Here is a 25,921-nt window from a genome sequence, read left to right as displayed (position 1 = left end):
TCCTGGAGACTAAGAGGGGTGGGCAAAGGTCTGGAAAGCCTGTACAAGTTGGGGTAATGAAGGATAACCATTCTGCTTTCTGGGAGGGACTCCTCTACACTGAACACCCCAACCTAACCTACACTGATGAAGTAAGAGATAAATCTATAAATGCGAGGTAGATTTAGGGTCAAGAACAAATGGAAATGCTTTAATATACACATTTCCAATCAGAGGGGATACAATTTAACCCACTGTCTTATTGTGCTGTGCCCTGATGAAAAAGTAAGTTTTTCTTTTCCTATTTTTTTAGATGGAGTCTCGCTCTGTTGCCCAGGCTGGAGTGCAGTGGTGCAATCTTGGCTCACTGCAACCTCCGCCTCTCAGGTTCAAGCAATTCTCCTGCCTCAGCATCCTGAGTAGCAGCTGGGATTACAGGTGTGCGTCACCATGCCCGGCTACTTTTTGTATTTTTAGTAGAGACAGGGTTTTGCCATGTTGGCCAGGCTGGTCTCGAACTCCTGACCTCAAGTGATCCGCCCTCCTCAGCCTCCCAAGGTGCTGGGATTACAGGCGTAAGCCACTGCTTCCTGTAAATATATTAACATACCAAACAGTCCAGGAGCAACCATCAGGCAAACTCCACACTTTGCTTACCTGGTGTTATCTATCACTGAGATCACCAGGTGATCCCTGTAGCTGGGATTACAGGTGTGAGCCACCGCCCAAAAAGTAAGATTTTTCTTATCATTTGAGAGGCAGCAGCACATGCTAGATAGATGAATTTACTCGGGAACCACACAGCCTGTGTTCAAATCTAAGCCTTGGCACTTGCTAACTCTGTCTTCACTGTACCTCAGTTTCCTTATGTCTAAAGTCAGGCAACAATAGATCCTTCTCATAAGTTGTGGTGAGAATTAAATAAGTACAGTTGGCCTTTTGTATCTGTGGATTCTGCATACATGAATGCATCCAACCTCGGACTGAAAATATTCTGAAAAGAAAATAAAAACAATACAATAATAAAATACAAATTTTAAAACCAATTTAGTATAACAACTATTTATATAGCACTTACATTGTATTAGGTATCATAACTAATCTAGAGATGATTTAAAGTATATGGGAGGATGTGCATAGGTTATATGGAAATACCACCCCATTTTATATCAAGGACTTTGTATATACAATGGAATATTGTATTATAAATATATATGTATATGTATGTATGTATATGTGTGTGATTATATATACATATATGTATATGAATATACATGTATATGAATATATACATATATGTATATATACATGTGTGGTTTATATATTATATAATTATTATATATGTATATGTGTGTGTGTGTGTGTGTATATAATCACACACACACACACAATGGAATTTTATTTTGGCCTTTAAAAAGGAGACCCTACTATTTGTGATAGCGTGAATGAAGCTGGGGGACATTATGCTAAGTAAAATAAGCTAGACATAGAAAGAAGAATTACGCATGATTTCACTTACACGTAGAATCTAAAATAGTCAAGCTCATAGAAGCATAGAGCTGTTATTACCAGGAGTGGGGAAGGGGGGAACAGGAGAGATGTTGTTCCAAAGTATAAAATTGAAGCTATGAAGGATAAATAAGCCTAGAGATCTAATGTACAGCATGATGACTATAGTTAATAGTAATATAATGTACATTGTAAATTTGGTAAGAGAGTAGGTTTCAAGTGCATTCACAAAAAAAAGATAGCTATGTGAATAGATGGATATGTTAATGTGCTTCACTGTAGTAATCATTTCTATCACTTTCTCTTTCCTCTCTCTCTCCATATATATATATTTCATTTTATAAATACTTATCTTTACTTTTTGAAATGTTATAATCAAGAAAACCACTGAGGTAATAAGATTAAATTGTACATGGTTTGACAAAAACATGTACACATACACCTACTGTTTTTGGAACATGTACAAAACATATTGCTCATGGGAGAAGAAGCAGTTTGAAATAAATGCCTAGACACAGTAGGTGTGGGTGTCAAACAGAATATCTACTTTCTGAGGCCCATATTACTATGGCTTACTCACTTTAATGGACTTAGATATAGAAGTCCTATTTCCAACAACAAGTGAGTTTCTGCTAAAGGTTTAGAAAAGGCTCTCCAAGCTAATTCTCATGTACATGCAAGTGAAGGAGGCCTACCTGAGGGGTCAGGTTAGGAGCCACATTAGTTTTCTGATCCACAGAGGAAAGGCAACTAATATTGATGGAGCACATTGTTTAGAGGGTCCAGCTCCATGTTCTTGACTTTAGTGACTGAATTTAATTCTCAGGACAACCCTACTAGTGAGGTATGATTATGCTCTCTTCATGGATGTGTATGACTACAATGCACTTGCTCCTAAGCACAGAGCTGGATGGCAAAGAGTTTGCTCACCACACAAACTCATGGAGCCAGGGATAGAATCAAGCAGCCTGGGCAATGGTAGAAAAATGGTCAGGATTCATAATATCTAAACAGTCCCAAAGTCACATTATTAGAGAAATCTCAGAAACACTATTTTCAGAGGGGAAAAAGGTGCAAAGGGGCACTTACTCTACGATAGCACAAACATTTATAGCCAAAAATGTACAATTACATATTTTGCATAATTCTCTCACAAGTCTTTGAGGAAGGCATCATTATTTCTAGTTTACAGATGACCAACTAAGACTCACTGATAGAAAATCAATTTTGCAGAGGCATCTAGTAATGATTAGGAGTGGGGATGTAACTCTTACTCTCCTCAAAGGATAACACAGTCTCCTTTTAGAGATGATGACCTGTCTAGGACTTAAACACTTGTAGTTTCTTGTGTTGCCAGGGTTATGCTCTTGTGAGTACTCACTCAACAACCTCTCTCTCTTTGAAAGAGCTGATCATGCAGATGAAATCCCAGTGCAAGGTCCTATAGGTGGTAATGGGTCTGGTATGAGGGTCAAAGGCTTATGACTCCTTCCTCCTCTTCATCTGCACTCTCTCTTCATTTGAGATTCAATACAAACTGCTTTTCCAAATCAATGTAGCAGATCAAAAAATAACGGGGCAGAAAATGACAGGGGATTGGTTTGATGATCTTCTCACCTTACCCTAATACCTCAGCAAACCATCCTGCAACACAGAAATGGCCCCAAAGCTTCATGTATAATATAAGTGTGAGCACATGCTCCATCTTCCTGCTCTCCTTCCAGGTGGTCTCTGTGGCAGTTATGCTGCTTGGTTTAGATAATAGTCATCACTTCTCTAGGAGGGAGAAAAAAGTTGGGCCTGGATGACCACTCGTTGAAGTTCTACTAGGTGCCATCTGCTCTGTATGGGATTTATCATTTACCCCACAGAAAACTTGTCTAAGAAAGGCATTGTGAGTCCCGTTTTACAGATGAGCAAGGGCAAAGTAGAATGGCAAAGGATTTGATCACCACAGAAACTTACAGAGCCTGGGATAGTAGCTGGCAGCCTGGGCACCTTAAGTGCTGGTGGCAGATCTTTAGCAAATGTATCTGGACACACACTGTTGAGGAAGTTAATGTCTGTCCTCCCTGTGTTTACCCTCCTTGCATTTCCAGCAAGGAACCAGGCTTGGTATTCCTTCCCCTTGCCTTAGGGGAGGTTTATGGCACGGTTGGGAGCCAAAGATGTCTAAATCCAGTTTTTTCCATTCTTTAGGAAACTTAAACTTCAGGGAAATATTGGACTGCTTGTTATCTGGTAGGAAAAGGAGGTCCTCTGAGGACATAAAGAAAGGAGAGGAACAGAGATTTATCTCAAATAGGGATGAGGCCAGAGATCTACTTGTCCCTCCAGGAGTAAGGATCTGAGCACTGCTCCATATCAACCCTTGGGTTTGATCAGTATATGGTCCATTGAAATTGGGCATCCAGCCATGACACCTATTTTTCTCTTTGGATAAAAGGATAGATGGAACAGGGTCAGGGAGTCCTTAAGGCACCAAGCCAATTAGGCAAATGGTCAGCTCAGCACTGAGCAGGAGGGACACATGATTGATGATGGCAGGGACCTCTCAGGCTGTTAACTAGAGTATAAATTCCCACAAATAGGACTGCTTCCTCAACAAGCCATGAATATTAAACATTCATCTAATTTACCTTAAAATCTCTTTACTAATTTGTCATAATGAAATACAAGATATGAATACTCATTTTTCAAGATCTGTACAAATAATGGGTTTCACTACATTATTAATATTTGCTAATGTGATATACTTTTATTGGAATGTTATTTTTCATTTTCCATATTTTATTTTCCTATAAACGGCATATTTCACATTTAAATTACCAAATGCAAAGATAATGATTCCACTTTATGTCTCAAATATGTTCTGGAATAATTATGGTGTTTGAAAAGAAAACTCAGTCAGTGAGTTGGTGTTTATGTTGTATCCTCATTAAATGGAAAACGTGGGGCCATGAAAACTCCTTACATGGCCTAGGGAGGACAAATTGGTACAACCTCTTTGCAGAGACATTTGGCAACATCTCTGAGAGAAGAAGCAAGGCACCTGTCACCCACTGTACTCTTAGGTCTGGATAGCACATATGTAGGATGGCCAAGATAGCATGGCTAGTCATATTTAAAGGAATCTCAAATCACCTTATTAGATATAGCTAAGTAACACAATTTTCAGAGAATAAAAATTTTCAAAAGAGCACTTACTCCATGATGTCATTTATATATTTACAGCTAAAAGCATGTAGTTGTATATTTTGCATGATTCCCTCATAACTCTGTGGAGAAATCATCATTATTCCCATTCTGAAGTTGACTATATTAAACTTGCTGATGTAAAATCAATTTTGCAGATTCATCTAGTAAGGAATAGGAATGGCATTCTAACTCTTACCCTTCCCAAAGGACACCTAGGTATCTTCTTTATAGATCATAACCTTCTAGGACTTAAACACTTGTAATTTTACATGTTTTTAGTACTGTGCCCTTGTGGGTACTCACTCAACAACCTCTCTCTCTTTGAAGAAGCTGACAGTGCAGATGAAATCCCGGTGCAGGGTCCTGTAGGTGCTAATGGGTCTGGAATGAAGGTCAAGGGCTTGTGAGTCCTGCCTCCTCTTCATCTGCACTCACTCTTCATTTGGGGGCTCAATAGAAACTGCTTTTCCAATATCAATCTAGAAGATCAAACAAGGGGGCAGAAAATGACAGGGGATTAAAGGAAATGTTTTAATTATTTCTTTCCCTTTTCCCTGATCCCTCAGCAAAGTCCTCCTGCAACACAGGAATAGTTCCCAAAGCTTTATTCATAATGCAAGTGTGAGTAGGTTTAACTTCTTACTGCTTGGTATATTTCCAGATAGACTCTATGGCAACTGTGCTGTTTGGCTTAGGTAACAGTTATCACTTCTCTAGGAGGGAGGTGAAAAGTGGGTCAGTATGAACATTTGTTGATGTCCTACTAGGTGACATCTATGCTGTACAGGATTTCTTATTTACACCATAGACTAGTCATGTAAGGAAGATATAGTGAGTCTCCTTTTACAGATGACTAAGGGCAAGCTGACAGAGGGTAAGAAAGGATTTCAGCATCACACATCAAGTAATGGGCAGGAATCTGGTCCAGCCTTTGCTGTCATCAGAGTATTTCATGCATTGTCAACAGAGGCGACATCATGCCCAAGGGGCTGAAAATTGGTTCTTGATGCTAAGGAGGATGGTAGACATTACAATGGTTTGTGGTCCTGCAAAGTACCACAGTACATAAACAGTTACCACTTTACATGTAGTATTAATATTTTACATTCTTGGCAGAAAGGATATGTGAGGAAGAACATGTCTAAAAGTCCTCCAAAACAGGGACAAGAATGAAAGAAGGTGAGAGAAACACTGCTTATGCCCAGTGACTTCTTATGTAGATGATTGGCCACCAGGGCTTTGGAACTGATCATTTTACTCTCCTCCCCGGATGCTCACTCAACAACCCTTCCTGGTGATGATGATGATGGTGGTGATGGTGATGGTTGAAATGAAATCTTCTCTCTCTCTGGGCACAGGAGACCTTGATATGTGGACCATATGAATTGACTGGTTCTTAAGGTGACAGACAGGCAGGGGCTCAGTCAGAATGACACATGTTTCCTCTGGAACAGATGACCTGGAGGGTAGAAAATTAATGTTGACAAAACCAGTATGAGCAAGAAATACTCTAATTTGCATGTCTTTTCATCTTAACATTTATTCAAGTAGCCTATTATTTAATGTATAATTTAGATTAAATTATGGAAATTTAGGAACAGTTATGTAAATCAGACAAATTGCTTTGTAATGCCTGCTCAGTAATAGAAACTGGAATTTCATTAAGGCATTGTGTCCTGAAGTCACCAGGAATTTGAATGCTCTAATTTCTCTCAGTGCTCACATGCAATACTGCCCAGGGTATTGCTTAATTTATTTATATAATGAACTATATTACTTTAAAACTATAATACTAAATTATATGATACATAATATCAAATTATTAAATATTTATCTAAATATAATATTAATATATCAAATATATATTAAAATTGCATTATAAAATTATAATATTAAATTAGATTATAATATTAAATTATATGAGTCTAATTATCATGACATATGAAGCATTCCTAGTAATCAGTAAGGAGAAATGGCCTAGTGATGTTGTGGTAAGTATAATCTAAGTATGCACCCAGTGATTCTTGTTTCTTGTTATTTACTCCTTTGTATAATCTGTCTCATTGTGTGTGAGCTGGAGTTAGTGACTTGCTTCTAGTTGGTATCCACAGTGGTATAGTTTGAATGTGTCTTCCAAAGTTCATTTGTTGGAAACCTGATTCCCAATATAAAGGTGTTGGAAGGTGGGACCTTTAAGATGTCTAGGGTCATGGTGATTCTGCACCCAGAAACAGATTAATGCCATTACTGTGGGAGTAGGTTCTTCATAAAAGGACAAGTTTGTTCCCCCTCTTGCTGTCTCTCCTCCTCTCTTTGCCCTTCTGCCACGGGATGATACAATAAAAAGCCCTCACCAGATGCCAGCCCCTCGATCTTGGACTTCCCAACCTCCAGAACTGTGAGCCAATAAGTTTCAGTTCATTACAAATTACACAGGCTGTGACATTGTTCTAGCAGCACAAAAATGGATTAGGAAAATGTGTACTGAAGAAGTGGGGTTTTGAAACAACAAATAACTGAAAATGTGAAAGTGGCTTTGGAACTGGGTAATAGCGGCTAGAAGAGTTCGGAGGAGCCAGCTAGCAAAAGCCTACATTGCCATGAACAGAGTATTAAGGGCAATTCTGGTGAGGCCTCAGAAGAAGAGCATGGCTGTAAGAAAAGTCTGAATCTTCTTAGAGATTACCTAAGTGACTATGATCAGAACATTGGTAGAAATATGGACAGTAAAGACCATTCTCACCAGGTCTTAGATGAAAATTAGGAATATATTATTGGAAACTGGCACAGAGGCAATTCTCATTATAAATTGACAAAGAACTTGACTGTATTGTTTTGATGCCCAAGGGCTTTATGGAAGGCAGAATTTAAGAGTGATGAACTAAAGTATCTGGCAGAAGAAATTTCTAAGCAAAGTACTGGAGGAACTGTGTGGCATCTGTAACTGCATACAGTAAGATGTAAGAAAAGAGAAATGATTTAAAGACAGAATTTATAATTTATAATTAAAAAGGAATCAGAGGGCCAGGCATGGTGGCTCATGCCTGTAATCCCAGCACTTTGGGAGGCTGAGGCAGGGGATCACCTGAGGTCAGAAGTTCAAGACCAGCCTGGTCAACACAGTGAAACCCCATCTCTACTAAATATATAAAAATTAGCCAGGCATGGTGGCGGGCGCCTGTAATCCCAGCTACTTGGGAGGCTGAGGCAGGAGAATTGCTTGAACACAGGAGGCAGAGGTTGCAGTGAGCCGAGATCGCGCCATTGTGCTCCAGCCTGGGCAACAAGAACGAAACTTCACCTCAAAAAAAAGGTGGGGGGGAATCAGAACATAAACATTTGGAAAATTCACATTCATGTCATATAAAGAATAAAAAAGCATGCAAGGGTACAGCCAAGCAACTCTCTGATAATGGGATTAGCATGGATAGAAGGAAGCCAGGTGCTGTTCATTAGGACAATGCATTGGAGAAAGACTCTGAAGACATTTCAGAGATATTCAAAGTTGCCCCTTTCCTACAAGTCCAGAGATCTAGGAGGGCAGAATGATTTCAAGGGACAGGCCTGGGGTGTCCATCATGGGCTCACTGCTCAGAACCATCTTGGGACTCTGATCCCTGCATTCTAGTACAGTGCTGCCTGGCAGCCCCAGCTGTATCTCAAGTGGACCTAGGTATGCTCGGGCTGCTCCTGTGAAGGGTGCAAATTGTAAGCATTGCTGGTTCCCACATGGTGCTAATTCTGCAAGTGAGCAGAATGCAAGAGCTATGGGGGCACTGCTTCCTTCACCTAGATTTTAAAGGATGTATCAGACATCCCTGTGATCCAGGCAGAAACCTGCTGCAGGGGCAGAGGCACTATAGAGTTCTCACCAGGGTAATGCCTAGCTGAGCCACAGGCATAGGGTTGCCACTGAGACCATGAACCTCTAAATCCATCTGCGTGCAGCCCAGCCTGGAAGAGCTGCAGGCAGGAGACTCCAACCCATGAGAGCTGCTACAAGGGCACAACCCAGCAAAGCCATAGGGGTGGGGCTTCCTGAGGCCTTGGAGCTTAATCCATACCCCAGTGTGCTCAGAAGGTGGGACATGGAGTCAAGAAAGATTATTCTCCAGCTTTGAGATTTAACGTTGTTTGCCCTGTTCAGTTTTGCACTTACTTGGGACCCATTACTCCTCTTTTCTTGCCTATTTTTCCTTTTTGGAATTAGAATATCTATCCTATGCCTGTCTCACTGTTGTATTTTGGAAGTAGATAACTTGTTTTGATTTTATAGCCTCACAGTTTGAGGGAATTTGCCTCAGAATATATCATGCCTTGAGTCTCATCCATATTTCATTTGGTAAAGACATTGGGGCTACTGGCATGGAGTCAGAATATTTTGCATGTGAGAAGGACATGAATTTTATGAGCCGGGGGCAGAATGCTGCAGTATGAATGCATCCAGTAAAGTTTATGTATTGAAAGCTTGATTCCCAGTGTGTGTTGGTCTATCCAAGTACTTCTTCCCTAAATTTCTTTGTCACCAATTTTCCAATCATGTCCTTTCCAAGTTCCTGATCATGCAGCCAAACTATTGTCCACAGTCCATGAATCAGTATATATAGAAATGGCAGGTCCAGCCATTTGTCCAAGCGAAGTGATCAACCAGGTACACTGTACACTGCTCAAAGTTCTGCCCACTGGGAGAGTTTCCATTCACCATTGTCCTTCAGGGACATCCCAGAAAGGGGATGTAGTGTTAGTTGTCCACTTCTGAGTAGTGCCTGCATATCATGCAGAATCATCTGTAAACAAAACAAACTTCTCTTTCTCTGTCAACTGATCATAGGGAACTTAGATTATAGGTGCAGGCTGGGAGAAAGAAAGGAGTGTAGCAAAAATGAGGGCCATGGGCATTTGAGCTGCTTCCTCATGTAACTTACTTATGCCTTCTGTGCCTGCTTGAGCTCGATTTCATATATACTACTTACCTTTGTTGATGGAGTGAGTGCTATTGTACATACCCAACTTTATGGCTATGTGGGTCGGATAACACACAGGTCATGGTGGGCAGCTCAGGTCACGTGAAAACTTGGTTGTTTCCAGTCTCTACTAAGGCCCATTAGCAGGCCAAGAGCTGTTTCTCAAAAGAACTGTAGTTATCTAGGAAAGATGGCAGGGCCTGTGTTGCCATTCACCTATGGGGGCCTGCCAAAGGTTCCCAAGAGCATCCCTATCTGTCACTGACAACTCAAGCACCATTGGATCTGCTTGATCATATGGCCCAAGTGGCACAGCAGTTTGCATAGCAGCCTGGACCTGTTGCTGAGCCCTCTCTTGTTCTAGGCCCTACTCAACACTAGCAGCTTTTTGTGTTACTCAGTAAATGGGTCAGAGTTACACACCCATATGAAGAGTTATGTTGCCTCCAAAATCCAAAGAAGCCCACCAGATGGTGTACCTCTTTTTTGGTTGTAGGAGAGGCCAGGTGCAAGTATTTATCCTTCACCTTAGAAGGGATATCTCAAATGCTCCACACCTCTGAGCTTCTAGAAACTTGACTGAGGTTGGATATGCCACCTTTTACCTCTGAGGAGAGGAGAAAACTAACAGCCATATAATAGTCTATTATATTCTTTAAACTAGTAGGTTAAAACAAAAACTGATAAAAATAATTACTTACAAGGGAACAGAGTAGCAGCCCAGGATGGAAGCTGATCATGTATATTCTGTTAAAAATATAACACCTATTTACTGCTCTGATGCACTGAAAAAGTTAAGAAACAATGGCCAATCCAGTAGCAATGAGTAACTCTAGTACCCAGATTGAGTCCTCTAAAAATATTACCTACAAGGAAAAATGGCTGAATCCACGTCTGTGGTCAAGCTGTACCAGATGAGTCTGGACTGAATGATCACACCAGCGAACATGTCAAAAAGACTCAGAAGCCAACCTGATAGGACTTCCACAGACCAAATAAGAACAATTTAAGCATCAAAAACATTAGTGCCCACAGTGAGTTAAAACACATCACATACAGAAACATCTCTGAGTCGTGATGACACTTTAAAAGAAAAAACTCAAACAAAACCAACTCACTGCTCATCTGTGGAGGATCCTACAGAAACAATACTTATTCTTAAAACTGGAAATACTGCAAAATGATTAAATATTTGTCCTTCCTTTCCTGTGTGTGCCATACCTCAGTTAAGCCTAATAGTTGGCGGGGGTTGAAGCAGGGGAGTTTCTCTTATAGAAATGTCCAGCTAATAAATGCAGAAGAAATTGTACTATCTAAACACCATCATTGTAGAATTTTTAATGAAATGCAGATCTTGGTAAAGATCAGAGATTGTAAAAAATCATGAGGTAAAAAGCAGATGGGACATTTCACAATGGATGGATCAGTCTAACAACACCTGAGCCCAGTGCTCAATCTTAATGTCAAGGTAGGAGTGACAATCAGACACAATGAGGCTCTTTGTATGCCTATGAATTGAACGCTTGTGTCCTCCCAAAACTCATATGTGGAAACCGTAATCTCCAATGTGACAGTATTTAAAAATAGGACTTTTGGGAAATAATTAGGTCATCAAAGTGGAGCCCTCAGTATGAGATTAGTGTCTTTATAAGAAGAGACACAGAGAGCTTGCTTGCTCTCTGCATGCACACACCAAGGAAAGGCCACGTGAGGACATAACCAGGAAGAGGATTCTCACCAGGAACCCAACCATACTGGCATCCTGATTAGACTTCTAGCTTCCAGACTCATGAGAAGTAAATGCTTGTTATTCAAGCCACCTAGTCTGTGGTAATTTGGTAAAGCAGCCTGAACTAAGACTTGGTGTAAGGATATAGGATATGTAACACATCTGAGGTACTCTTGCCAAAAAAATCCTGAACTGGATGAAGCCTCTAACTCTACTAATTTACAGGAAATAGGAGGGGCCAGAGCAATGTAAGTAACAGCACAATGGGGATACAATCAGCAAAATTGAGAATGTAAACTCCACAAACCAAAGATCCAGTGTAATAAGCAAATACAGGTTGAATATCATTAATCTGAAAATCCAAAATCCGAAATGCTCCAATGAGCATTTCCTTTGAGCATCATGTCAATGATCAAAAAATTTCAGATATTGGAGCCTTTCGGATTTGCAGATTAGGGATACTGAACATGTAAATTGAAAAGCAAAAACAAAGAGAGAAAAGAGATTTAAAACTCCAGAGAGTTAATGAGAAATTAAAGTATAATTAAAACCCATAATGAGATACCACCACACTTACACCAGAAAAAGAAAATTGAAAAGATGGAAAACACCAAGTGTTGGTGAGGATATGGAAGCTGTGTAATTTTCACGGCACTGGTGAAAATACAAATTCAACAACTACTTTGAAAAAGTGCTGGCAGTATTGACTGAGCTGATCATACACACATCCTATAACTCAGAAATTTCATTCTTAGGTCTGGGGAAGGTACACACCCAAAAGAAAGAAAAATAAATGTTTATCCAAAGATATGTCCAAGACATTCATAACGCTGTTATTCATAATGTCAAAAACTAGAAAAAATCCACATAGCAGATATGCTTACTGTGAAATATCCACTAGATGTAACAATATCCACCAATGATGATGAATCATCTACTACTATAGACAACAATAAATGTAAATCTCACATACAGTATGTTGACTGAAGGAAGAAAGTTAGAAAAGAGAACATGATGTATGATTCTAGGAATTTTTCTTCTAATTTCCCATTACAGTTTAGGCTACATAAAAAATTCAACACCCTATTTTTTCTTATTTGAAGGTACTTAGTGTTCCCATATATTATCTGCAGGTTAACCTCAGAGAAGCACATATCCACTGAGCCCCTGAAAAGTGAAGCACTACAGATGTGAACGCGGCTAATGCTGTTGATATGGTTTGGGTGTGTCCCCATCTAAATCTCAACTCGAATTGTATCTCCCGGAATTCCCACATGTTGAGGGAGGGACCCAGGGGGAGGTAACTGAATCATGAGGGCCAGTCTTTCCCATGCTATTCTTGTGCTAGTTAATGAGTCTCACGAGATCTGATGGGTTTATCAGGGGTTTCCGCTTTTGCTTCTTCCTCATTTTCTCTTGCTGCCGCCAGGTAAGAAGGGCCTTTCGTCTCCCGCCATAATTCTGAGGCCTCCCTAGCCATGTGGAACTGTAAGTCCAATTAAATCCTTTTTTCCCAGTTTTGAGTATGTCTTTATTGGCAATGTAAAAATGAACTAATACAGTAAATTGGTACCAGTAGAGTGGGGTGTTGCTGAAAAGATACCCGAAAATGTGGAAGCAACTTTGGAACTGGGTAACAGGCAGAGGGTAGAACAGTTTGGAAGGCTCAGAAGAAGACAGGAAAATGTGGGAAAGTCTTGAAGCTCCTAGAGACTTGTTGAATGACTTTGCCCAAAATGCTGATAGCAATATGGACAAAAAGATCCAGGCTGAGGTGGTCTCAGATGGAGATGAGGAACTTGTTGGGAACTGGAGTAAAGGTGACTCTTGCTATGTTTTAGCAAAGAGACTGGCAGCATTTTGCCTCCGCCCTAGAGATTTGGGGAAGTTGGAACTTGAGAAAGATGATTTAGGGTATCTGGCAGAAGAAACTTCTAAGCAGCAAAGCATTCAAGAGGTGACTTGGGTTCTATTAAAGGCATTCAGTTTTATAAGGGAAGCACAGCATAAAAGTTTGGAAAATTTGCAGCCTGACTATGTGATAGAGAAGAAAAATACATTTTCTGGGGAGAAATTCAAGCTGGCTGCAGATATTTGCGTATGTAGCAAGGAGCCTAATGTTAATCCCCAAGACCATGGGGAAAATGTCTTTAGGCCATGTCAGAGACCTTCACAGCAGCCCCTCCCATCACAAGCCTGGAGGCCCAGGAGGAAAAAGTGGTTTCCTGGGCTGGGCCTAGGGTCCCTATGCTGTGTGTAGCCTAGGGACTTGGTGCCCTGTGTCCCGGCTGTGGCTGAAAGGAGCCAACATACAGCCCAGGCTGTGGCTTCAGACGGGGGAAGCCCCAAGCCTTGGCAGCTTCCACGTGGTGTTGAGCTTGCAGGTGCACAGAAGTCAAGAACTGCAGTTTGGGAACCTCCATCTAGATTTCAGAAGATGTATGGAAACTCCTGCATGCCCAGGCAAAAGTTTGCTACAGGGGCGGGGCGCTCATGGAGAATCTCTGCTAGGGCAGTGAAGAAGAAAAATGTGTGATTGGAGCCCCCACACAGAGTCCCTACTGGGGCACTGCCTAGTGGAGCTGTGAGAAGACAGTCACTGTCTTCCAGACCCCAGAATGGTAGATCCACTGACAGTTTGCACCATACGCCTAGAAAAGTCACTGACACTCAACACCAGCCCATGAAAGCACCCAGGAGGGAGGCTGTACCCTGCAAAGCCACGGGGGTGGAGCTGTCCAAGATCATGGGAACCCACCTTTTGCATCAATGTGAACTGGATGCGAGACCTGGAGTCAAAGGAGATCACTTTGGAGACTTAAAATTTGACTGCCCTGCTGAATTTTGGACTTGCATGGGCCCTGTAACCCCTTTGTTTTGGCCAGTTTCTCCCATTTGGAATGGCTGCATTTATCCAATACCTCTATCCCCATTCTACCTAGGAAGTAACTAGCTTGCTTTTGATTTTACAGGCTCATAGGTGGAAGGGACTTGCCTTGTCTCAGATGAGACTTTGCACTGTGGACTTTTGGGTTAATACTGAAATCAGTTAAGACTCTGGGCGACTCTTGGGAAGGCATGATTGGTTTTGAAATGTGAGGACATGAGATTTGGAGGGGCTAGGGGCAGAATGATATGGTTTGGCTGTGTCCCCATCTAAATCTCAACTTGAATTGTATCTCCCGGAATTCCCACATGTTGTGGGAGGGACCCAGGGGGAGGTAACTGAATCATGGAGGCCAGTCTTTCTCATGCTATTCTTGTGATAGTTAATGAGACTCACGAGATCTGATGGGATTATCAGGGGTTTCCGCTTTTGCTTCTTCCTCATTTTCTCTTGCTGCCACCATATAAGAGCCTTTCACCTCCCACCACGATTCTGAGGCCTCCCCAGCCATGTGGAACTGTAAGTCCAATTAAACCTTTTTTTTTGTTCCTAGTTTTGGGTATGTCTTTATCAGGAGCATGAAAACAAACTAATACAGCTGTGTATAATGGACATGCAGCTGGATATGAGACAGGAGACATACTTATCCCACTAACTCTAGGTGCCCTTGAGTAAGTCACCACACCACATCTATACTCACCCAGCAAAGAGGGACTGAGTAGTCCTGTCTCCAGCAAGATCTCAGGGACAGAGAGCAATGTGATTCCCATCTGGAAAACCACTCTGAGTTCCTAAAAGGGAAAAGAACTCATTCATCTTGGGGGTCCAAGGAATTATCTATATCAACAGCCAAGTTGTCTAGTACAAAGTAATTATGATGTTTATTAATGTTTTTATTTCAAAAATTATTACTTTTCCTTAAATAAATACCATGTGGTACAATGTAGAATGACTACAGAAACATAGATAAAAGAGCTATGGTCTCAAAGTTACACCAACCACCATGGGTTGACATAGTTCAACAAATATCTGTCTCTTCTTCCTAAGTGCACTGGTTAGGAGTGTGGGCTCTGTATACAGACTAGAGACAAACTCTAGTTCTGCCATGTAAAAACCTTGTGACTTTGAATACTGTTATTTCACCATAAAATCACTCAAAGTCTTGTCAGTAAAACCAGGATTATACAGTACTTACAATAGAGGACAAAACATATTTTACATGTATCACGGAACTTAAAATTTAAATTTAAATTAAAAAAAAAGTCCCTGTGTTCTGGTTTTTAAAAATATAAATGGCCAGGGATCACATTAACTTGAAAATTCTAAGGTAGAGATACTGGGGAAAGAAAGTGTAACAGTCTTGCAACTTAATCCTATTTATCAACTCGGGTATTTTTTAAATTTTAATTTTAACTGACAAATAATTGTATATACTATGGGGTACACTGTAATGTTTTGATATATGTTTACATTGTGGAAAGATTAAATCAAGCCAATTCAATAAATTCAATAAAGCTTAATAGTCTTACAAATGAGTCTTGTTTTTCCTTTTTCTTATTTATTTACTTATGATCCAGATACTCATTCTTTATTACAAAATGGCATATTTTCCTCCAATCTGTTGGAGTCCTCTACTTTTGTTTGTGGTATCTTTTGTTAAATAATAGTTTTTAATTTTGCTGTCAAATTTACCTATTTTTGCCTTATATAGCTTTTGATTTTACTTATTTTTTAAATTTTTGTTCATTTTTTAACTTTGATTTTAGTTTCAAGAGTACATGTGAAGGTTTGTTATACAGGCAAATCGTGTGTCACAAGGGTTTGGTGTGCAGATTATTTTGCCACTCAGGTTATATGCATAGTACCCAGTAGGTAGTTTTCAATCCTTACTCTCCTCTCTCCGTCTACCCTCAGGTATGAATATTAGTCATCAACTGATGCATTTTAAAATCACTTTTTTTCACTACAACCACTGTTGGTTGACTAATTACCTTAAGAATGCCTCAGAAGCACTTGGAAGAACTGATCTCAGAAAACAGCCCACCATTTCTCTGCATGGCCAAACAAACAGCCGAGCGGTCCTCCTTAACTATGCCTTATCCCCACACACCCCACACACACAGCCACTGCAGGTCCCCCATGCCCTACCTCCAAACACGACCTGTCCAGGTCTAACCCTTCCTCTGCACACAGCTGCAGTCCTGGCATCATTCACCTGTGCCTCTTCCCTGAATTTCTGCAATATTCTTCTAATGGTTATCCCCACTCTTTATTTTGTCCCTCTCCAGTCCATTCTCCAAACAGTGGCCAGAGTCACTTTCTGAAAACAAGAATCACATCACGTCACTCCCGTACTCTAGCTTTCCACACTCAGAATAAAACCCAAACTCCTTAAAAGATCCAAACCATGTGGCTCTTGTCTGCCCTTTCGACCTCATCTCTGACTTGTCTGCATATATGGGCCAGGCTTCAGCCACTCCAACTTGTCCTCTGCTCCTAGATCAATGGTGCCCATACACAGCACAGGGACACTGACAAAATGGCCTCTCCATGCCTGGCTTCTTTCTGTTGTTCAGGACTCAGTTCAAGTGTCACTTTCTGAGAAAGAGCTTCACTGACAACCCCATCTATGATAATCCCTGTCTCAGTCATTTTCTACTCTACCTATCAATTTTCTTCAAAACACAAATCCCCATATGAAATTGCCTCACTCATTGATTGCTTATTGCCAGTTTCCCCAAACTAGAATGATAGCTCCAGGGATTCTTCTTCTTTTTTTCTCTGTAATGTTTCTTCAGTGTCTCATACATTAATCACTGAATAAGAATTACTGAATTGAAAAAATTGTTACCTACTGGACACACAAGACAAGATACAGAAATTTAAAGCTGAGTAGCAGGAGCAACTAACAATGAAATTAGACATCAAAGGATTTAAACTTTTCATAGACCTTGTTGCCATCCACAGCATTGCTTTTCAATCGTAGATGAATAACAGAAACAGCAAAAGAAATTACTCAAAATGTAGACACCTCTCACCTCACCTCCCTGGTTTTGATTTTGCAGATCTAGGATGGGTCCAAGTATGTGCAATTTTAGCAAGCAACCATGGACAAATCTGATGAAATGGTCCATAGATCACACTTGTAAAAATCCTGCCCTAAACAGCTCAGAGTTGGGTACCACAAATTTAAGGCCCACCATACAAAGCTCTGGGATATCTGCAGTTACTCTGTTAATATACTTAGGTGAAAGTACACTGGTTCTTCTCCACCACATAAGACCACAGATTGCCACATGGGATCACACTTACATTCCAGAGTATTCCTGGGTGGTCTAGAGGTGTGGGGATTATTATCCTATTGGATAAACAAAGCTGGAAGAAAGGTATGACTTGCCTAAAGTGTCCCCATGATGTGACTTGGGTTTCTTTCCTCTTGCTCCAGTAACCTAAGAGGCTTTCAGAGTCTCTGATCTTAAACTAGAAGAGAGAGTAAGGGGATAAGAAAGCACATGGAATAGAGAAGAAAGAGGATAAGAAAGCACATGAAATGCAGGGGATGGGGTGACGATGTCTGGCCTATCCCACTCAGTTAACTGGAAGCTGTGCAATGATGTTTTTCTTCTTCCTCAACTCCATCCCAGAACCCCTCCCACACAAAGCAGTGACACTGAAGCTCACACATAATGGAAATGTGGACTTATTCCTGTTTGAAGTTACATTTTCAAGTATTTGCTCTAGTAGTTAGGCCATTATGTTAATGCCAGAAGCATTCTATTGACAGAATGGAGGAGGCAAGTTGGAATGGGGAATTACCATTTGCTGATGGTCTACTAGGTACCACACAGTATAGGTTGTTATTTTCAGGCTTTTTCTCTTCAAGTCCTCAAAGTGATGTTCTGAGGCTGACATCACAGCTTCCTTCCTACAGATGAGGGCTAATAGGCTTAGGGGGCCAAGTACATATTCAAGGAATTTTATGGAAGCTTCAAATGGACATGAGACCTACTTTAAGGGGCTCCCACTGGCCAATTTTGAGAACACTAGAGCACTAAAATTGATATGGTTTGGATACTGCCCCCTCTGAATCTCATGTAGAATTGCAATTCACATTGTTGAAGGTGAAGCCTGATGGGATGTGACTGGATGATGGGGGTGGATTTCTCATGAATTGTTTAGTGCTATCCCCTTGGTGATAAGTGAGTTCTCCATCAGTTAGTTCATTTGGTTGTTTAAAAGTCTGAAACCTTCCCCTTGTCTGTCTCTCTTGCTCCCACTCTTGCCATGTGACATGCCTGCTACTGCTTTGCCTTCTGCCATGATTAAAAGTTCCCTGAGGCTTCCCGAGAAGCCAAGCAGATCCTGGGGCCATGCTTCCTGTCCAGCCTGCAGAACCATGAGCCAATTAAACCTTTGTCTTCATAAATTACCATCTCAGGTATTTTTGTATTACAAGGCAAGAATGGCCTAATACAAAAAATATATATTAATAATTACAGAGGGTAACCCTTTGAGGAACATGGGAATCTGAGTCACACTGACAGAAATAAATGTTAATAAATACATTGATAAATAAATAAGGGAGAAGAAAAATCTCTATCTTTTTCTCAAATGCAAACTAATAATTCCAGAAGGAATATCAGAATTGGAAAACAGCCACTTAACAACTATCATAATAATACGTGTTTCAGGCAACAACATAAACGAATGCTCATTCTGCACCAAATCTCATGGCAGTCACTGAGTCACCATGGTAACAATGTGGGCCAAGACAGCTCAGAAAAGAAAATAACCATCACTTTGATTTGTTTTCTAGTATGTCCTAGGAACTGATATGACCACAGTAATTAACCTGAAGTATTCCTCACAATAAATACTTCTGGCAGCTTCAGCAATATACACATTCATACACACATACATACCCACATACATACATGTTCGCTCTCTCTCTCTCTCTTTCTTTCTCAACACCCAAGATCCCAGGAATTCACTGAGATGGATTGCTGGTGGTGGGGAGTAGGTAACAAACCCCACAATTCAATAGATTCAATTCTGACCACATATAAAGTTGAAATCTACTAAACTATTTTACGATGGATTTTTCTGGAGATGACCTGTCGATTTGTCTCTGGGACTTTTTTCCTCTAGTTACAGCATATTTTCAATAACTTCTGAAAGCTGACATGGAAACACAGGCAAATGCCTAAGTATCAGGTACCTTTTCCATTTTATAGTCTGAGATCTCAACCTAGAAGATTAGTTAACAGCTACTGTTAAACATTTGGCAGCTGACAGCTCAGTGAAAATAAAAATGTAATTCAAAATACTGGCATTTATAAGAGCACCAAGAAATATGAAATAACTAGGAATAATCTATCCAAATATGTGACAGGTCTGTATAGTGAACGCTACATAACATTGCAAAGAGAAATTAAAGAAGACCTAAATAAATAGAGAGACATACTGTCTTCATGAGTTGGAAAACTCAGTATTGTTAAGATGCCTGTTCTGTTTAAACTGATCTAAATATTCAGAACAATCCCAATAAAAATCCTAACTGATATAGTTTTAACAGAAAGTAAAATGCTGTTTCTAAAATTCATGTAAAAATACAAAGGATCTAGACTATGCAAACAACTTTGAGAAAGAACAAAATGGATGACAAGCACTACCTGATTTTAAGACTTCTTACAAACCCATAGTAATCAAGACAGTGTGCTACTGGCATCAAGGCAGAAAAGCAGATCAAAAGAACAAAATAAACCACCTAAAAATTGACCTACATATATTGGACAACTGACTTTTGACAAAGGTGCAGAAGCCATTCAATGTATAAAGGATGGTATTTTCAATGTATCATGCTGAAACAAGTAGATATTCATACACCCAATTACATACTGTGATCTATATATTGTACCATGTACAAAAGAGAATTCAAAAGGCAATTCATAATGGATCATAGATGCAAATATAAAACCTAAAGCTGTAAAACTTGTAGAAGAAAACATGGGAGAGAAAAATTGTGACCTTGAGTTAGGTAAATATTTCTTAGATGAATAAATCAGTAATTTGGAATGCGTCAAAGTTAAAAACTCTGGGTCTTACAAAGACACTGTTAAGAGAATGAAAAGACAAGTCCCTGATTGGGAGAAAATGTTTGAAAATCATATCTGATAAGTACTTGTATCCAAAATATAGAAAATATCACAAAATTCAATTAAACATTCCAATAAATGAATAGGCAAAAGAGTTGAATAGACACTTATCTACAGAAGATAAACAACTGTCAACTGCCAAATAAGTACATGAAAATATACTCAAACATCATTAATCATTAGGGAAATGTAAATGAAAACTACAAGGCATCACTACCTCGTGGCTTTGCTTTTTTTGTACTTTAAAAATTATTCTTGGCATTGTTCCCTTACAGTACTATTTCTATAGCACCTAATTGAATTTCTATCTTCTATACTTTTTATGAATGAAGGCTTTCATTTAAATATATGTAATTGTTGAGTTTTGTTAGTTTTGGTTCAAAGTGGTCAGATTAATATGAAATCTTCTGGGTGTAAGTCAGGTGTTTTGAATTCAGATACATTTTGGTTTACCTAAGCACACTTTCCAGTATGATTATTTTGTCATGACTTATCTTCTTTTATACATAAATTTGTGTTAATTATAAATTTGGGTTTGTTAAAGTATTTCAGGAGGCTGATAGGTGGTGTGTTCATGTTCATTAAACTGAGCTCTCTATTCCTAATTTACTACTAAATCCTCCTTTTACCTTCAGTTTCATACGGGTTATTATAGGTGGAGTGTTCTTTAATTAGAAACTGTAGCCCATTTCTTCCCATCTCATAGACTAAACCTTGACCTAACATTTTTATGTAAATATCTGTGATTACTTTAAGACATTTTAGGGTTAGCTGAAGATAGCAGTATACAGGCTGAATCGACAAGAGATGGTGAGGTTTGTCAGAGTTTATCAACTACAGAACAGCCTCCACTAGAGGAATATAAAGCACCGCCAAATCCTCTGAGATTTAGGCTGTTGCTGGTAGTAGCACTCTGGCAAATAACTTTATTTATTCAGTTATTTAAGTTTATGGCTAAGCATAATGGGGTATCTAATCCCAGTTTGGGTCTTAGCTATTGTGAATTCAGAACATAATAAAGTCATCTTCATAGTTTATTTTCATTTTAGCTATTGCCTTTTATGGCTTACAGTTTAGCGTTAGTTAGACATAATCAAAAATGTGCTGGGTTTTATTGATTTGGGTTAATCATATGACCTCAGTAGCTGGCACGAAATTTACCAACCCTAAGGGAAATTACTACAGCTTGCTCAAACTTCCGTTTACTGCTTAATTTCTATCACTGCTGTTTCTCATGGGGGTGTAGTTGAGCAAGGCATTATAAGATACTAATTAGTATGCTTGGTATCTGCTCCTTTTGATCTTCTGCTGATCTAGAGGGCATTCTCGCTAGTATTCAGACACTTGCATATGTAATCTCACTAAAAAGGCCAGGACCAAACCTGTGTGTTTACGAAGTTACATGAATTCATCCAGGCATTTTCAGTGGCTTGCTTTACTGAATTAAGCTACATCAACTTGTATCTAGAGAATACTCTCGAGGGGAAATTGCTAAATTTAAGAATTATTCTAGTATTGAGAGTTTTTTGATAATCTTAAGAAACAAAAAGTTTTAGCCTAGAACATCAAATTTTTAATGGATTTTTTTGGTTTGTTTTAGAAAATGCTTTAATTAGGAGTTAGGCTGAAATAATGTTTGGGATAAGTTTATAATTGAATTTAATAATATGTGGGTACACATTAGAGCCTCAGGTAATAATCAGCAGATATAAGATTTTTTGTTTGGGGGGTTTGGCAAGAATAAAAGACATATATTTACATAAATACCGTAACAGCTTAAAGTAGGGGATCAGAGGGAGTTTGCAGAATTAATCATGTATGATGGGAATAATTATGCATCTGTGACTATATCTTGTTTTTATTATGTCCATTGAGCATGGATTAATTAACACCTTATGGTTTTTACTTGGGAAAATAACATTCAATTTAAGTTCAGCTACAGTCAAGTTTTGTCAAGGCCTTGACAGCCATGTTGGATCACATCATCCCCCCAAATTAAAAAATACCAGATGTATGACACCACAGTTATGAGTGATCATGGGCTGATTAGTCATTAGTCCATTGAGATGTCTTATTTAAGAGGAATGAGTAGATGGTTATAAGCTCATGGCCCTGAAGTAAGAACCAGATGTCTGGTATAGTTTCAGTATAGAAACCCCTAAGTTTTCTGAGTCCAGAGTGAGAAGATGGACATTTCCTGAGCAGACTGCTAATTTATCAAAGCTTGGTAGATAAGAAATCCTATTGGAGGTGATAATAAGCATGGTGTCAAAAAAGCATTTGACTTCCTGTGCTATGTATGATCAATAATATTATGTCCTACGTAAAATGAAGAACTTACTGTATGGAATAATACTCATGGTTAAATTCATTTATGTGTGGACTTTTAATTTAATGTATTATGCACTGTGATTAGTTTGATATGCATGCTTGTATGCATGGGGAATGGATTTTAAAGCACCATAAGATATAAATGTATAATGTATGATGAAGTATATATAGTACTACTACATAATTAATGGGGTAAATTACATAATGCATGATGTACACAGGGTGAGTAGATTTTATGTTTTTTTCCCATACTGACGTAGAACTCAGGAACAATTTCTCTGCATTCAGTATAAGAATCAGAGAATAGAATTTCAGCTTTGGGTGCTGACAGTGGAGGGAAATGCTTTTCCTTTGACTGTGCTGGGGAGAAGTGCTCTCCATTTTTGGTTTACAAGACCAAATTTAATAAACTACAAGAACTCTTCATTGAAGTTTATTCTTGATTAGGCTAGTAAGTGGTATCAATATGAGAACAAGGGAAAAATATAAAATGGGTAATACTTGTTCAGTAATAACGAAAGGGTGTTCTACTGATTGACCTTCGATTTGTGTGAATGTGAGGTTATTATATACTAGAACCCAGAATAGGCATTGGCTTAGTAGCTGGAATATCATGATTCGCTGTTTAGATAACTGAAGGATTGGGATGATTGCTAAAATTATGATGAAGAGCACAAGGGCTATGACACCTCCTAGTTTATTGGGAGAAGATCCTAAATTGCACAGGTAAATAGAAGATATCACTCTGGTTTAATATGAGGTGGTATATTGAGGGGATTTGCTGGAATATAATCTGGGTTTCCTAAACAGTCAGGGGAGAATAAAACAAGTTTGAATAGAAGTGATAGTAGAAAAACAAATCCTACAATGCCTTTAATTGTGTGGTAGGGGTGGAATGGGATTTTATTTCAGTTGGTTGAGTTTCTTGGGTTATCTGATCCTGTTTCATGTGGAAATAGAAGGTGCATAATAATTAGAGCTGAAACAATGAATCGCAGAATAAAATGAAAGGTGAAGAATTGTGTGAAGTTACCTTGTCAAGAGAAAATCCACCTCAGATTCATTCTAACAGGTTGGTGCCAATGTATGGAATAGTTGACAGTAAATTTGTGATTGTTGTTTCTCTTCATGATAAGACATAGCCTATGAATGCTGTAACTATTACAGTGACTAAAAGAATAATTCCAATGTTTCAGGTTTCTAGAAAGGTACAGACCTCAGCCTACATGAATAAACAGATAAAAAATGTAGATATCCATTAGCATGCAAATATTAAATGATTCAGCCATAGCTTACATGTCAGCAAATGTGTGTGATAGAGGAAAATGCAGTTATTGTGTCTGAGGTACAGTGTATAGCTAGGAAAAGCCCTGTAATGATTTGTAAAGCTAGGCAAACACAGTAGGAAACCGAAATTTCCTCACGTTGAGTTGTTTGATGTTGCAGGTATATCAATAAATGAGTAAGAATTTTTATTAAGAAGTGAGATTGTTAAATGTTGGTTATTAGAGTTCTGACAGTTGATGTGCAATGATGATTTTTCACGTGATTGGTCATGATTAGATTCCATGTGAGAATTATGGCATATACTATATTTTGCTACTATTTTTGGTGTAGGCATCATAGGACCTTCTTCAAAACTTTTACCTATTATGTGGGTTTAGGGTTATTAATGGTGGTGTGGAATGCAGGATTATAATAAATTTTGGTGGATGTTTTACGGGAATGATAGTGTTTTAAATTTATTTAGCAGGGATACTGGTAGTGTTTAGAATCCTATACCCATAGCTACCTAAAGACAATCCTGAAATGTGAGGATCTGGTGGTGTTATTTGCGGGAGGTTCAAATCCTAACAATAGTTAGGATTATTAATAGAATTATTTAATCATTGTGTAAATAATAGGCTATGATGAAATAAAAATTATTATTGATTTCAAAAATTTAGAAGATTGGGTGACTTTTGAGGGTAAAGAAGTTGGGCTTCTTTGTGAAGATTCTATAGGTATGGCTGCATTGTAGTTTATGAAGTTGATTAATAGTTGTAAGTGACTGATCCCTTTGTTAATATTTTGCTATTGAAATTACTCAGAGTAATTAAGTGGCTAGAAGTATAGCTAATAAAAATGAAATGAAGAAAGAGAAAAAATATAATTTAATTAGGCCATTTTGGTTAGGGATAGTTACTGAGGCTATTATTTGGAGATGAGATAATTTTTGGTATTTTTCTAGTCATGTCTAATTAAAGTGATGCTGTATTTTGACTTTTAGAAAGGTTTAGGTACACTGATAAATGGTGAACAACTGTTGGAAAAATCCTAGAAGGTTAGAAAATTTATATATGTATGAGGAGAATTCAAATTTGAGATTACATTTTATTTGGTTAAATTCTAATTGCCATAATGAAGCCTAAGATAGTTATGACAAGGGCTGAAAGTTTTAGGTATAATGGCATAGTCATTTGGGGAATAGTTACAGGAGAAATGTTGGAAATTTTTAAAAAAGCAAAAATACTACCAGTTGTTAAAGGTTTAACTGAATTAACCAGGAGGGAGTTAATTTCGCTGATAATAATGAAAGTTGAAAAACTAGGTAGTCCTAGAGTGCAAAAAAGACAATTTGAGTACTGTAGACAGTTGTTAGGGAGGTGGTGATTAGTGTGATTAAAAGGGCTCAGGCAGTAGTATATAGCATGTTTGCAATTTTGATAAATAAGTCTTTGAAGTAGAAGCCGGTAAGGGAAGGTATGCCTGTGAGTGCAAGGCTTCCAATAATAAGTAAGGAGGAGTGAAAAGGTATGTATTTAAATAGACATCCTATTTTTTTAATATCTTGATCATCATTAAGGTTGTGGATGATGGCTCTGAATATATAAACACTATAGTTTTAAAGAATGCATGTGTCTAGATGTGGAGAAGTGCTAGATGTAGTTGATTAATATTAATAATGACTATTACAAGACCTAGTTGTCTTGAGGTACAAAATGTGACAATCTTTTTGATGTCACTTTGTGTTAGAGCACAAATTGCTATAAATGTAGTGGTAATAGCACCTCAGCATATTTTTAGTGTTTGGATTGTTTTATTATTTTCTATTAGTGTATAAAAGTGGGTTAAGAGCCCCTGCTATAACACTGTGATGAAATGGAATAGGGCTGAGACAAGTGTTGGA

The 25,921-nt window shown here is 38.8% G+C and overlaps 1 long non-coding RNA gene across 1 annotated transcript in view; it reads right to left on the bottom strand.

Annotated features, from left to right (window-relative positions):
• LOC104674997 overlaps nucleotides 1-25,921 on the bottom strand; it is a 121,385-nt gene that overhangs the window by 65,209 nt on the left and 30,255 nt on the right. The window contains exons 2-4 of the long non-coding RNA XR_004058267.1: nucleotides 14,967-15,057; nucleotides 5,965-6,145; nucleotides 4,990-5,165 (exon numbers count right to left, since the gene is read on the bottom strand). This is a non-coding gene — a long non-coding RNA (uncharacterized LOC104674997). The remainder of the gene's footprint in view (nucleotides 1-4,989; nucleotides 5,166-5,964; nucleotides 6,146-14,966; nucleotides 15,058-25,921) is intronic.

The sequence above is a fragment of the Rhinopithecus roxellana genome, chromosome 7 (assembly GCF_007565055.1).
Source record: "Rhinopithecus roxellana isolate Shanxi Qingling chromosome 7, ASM756505v1, whole genome shotgun sequence".
Lineage (NCBI taxonomy): Eukaryota > Metazoa > Chordata > Mammalia > Primates > Cercopithecidae > Rhinopithecus > Rhinopithecus roxellana.
Note: the sequence above shows the minus strand (reverse complement) of the source record. Positions and strands in the feature narration are given on the sequence as shown.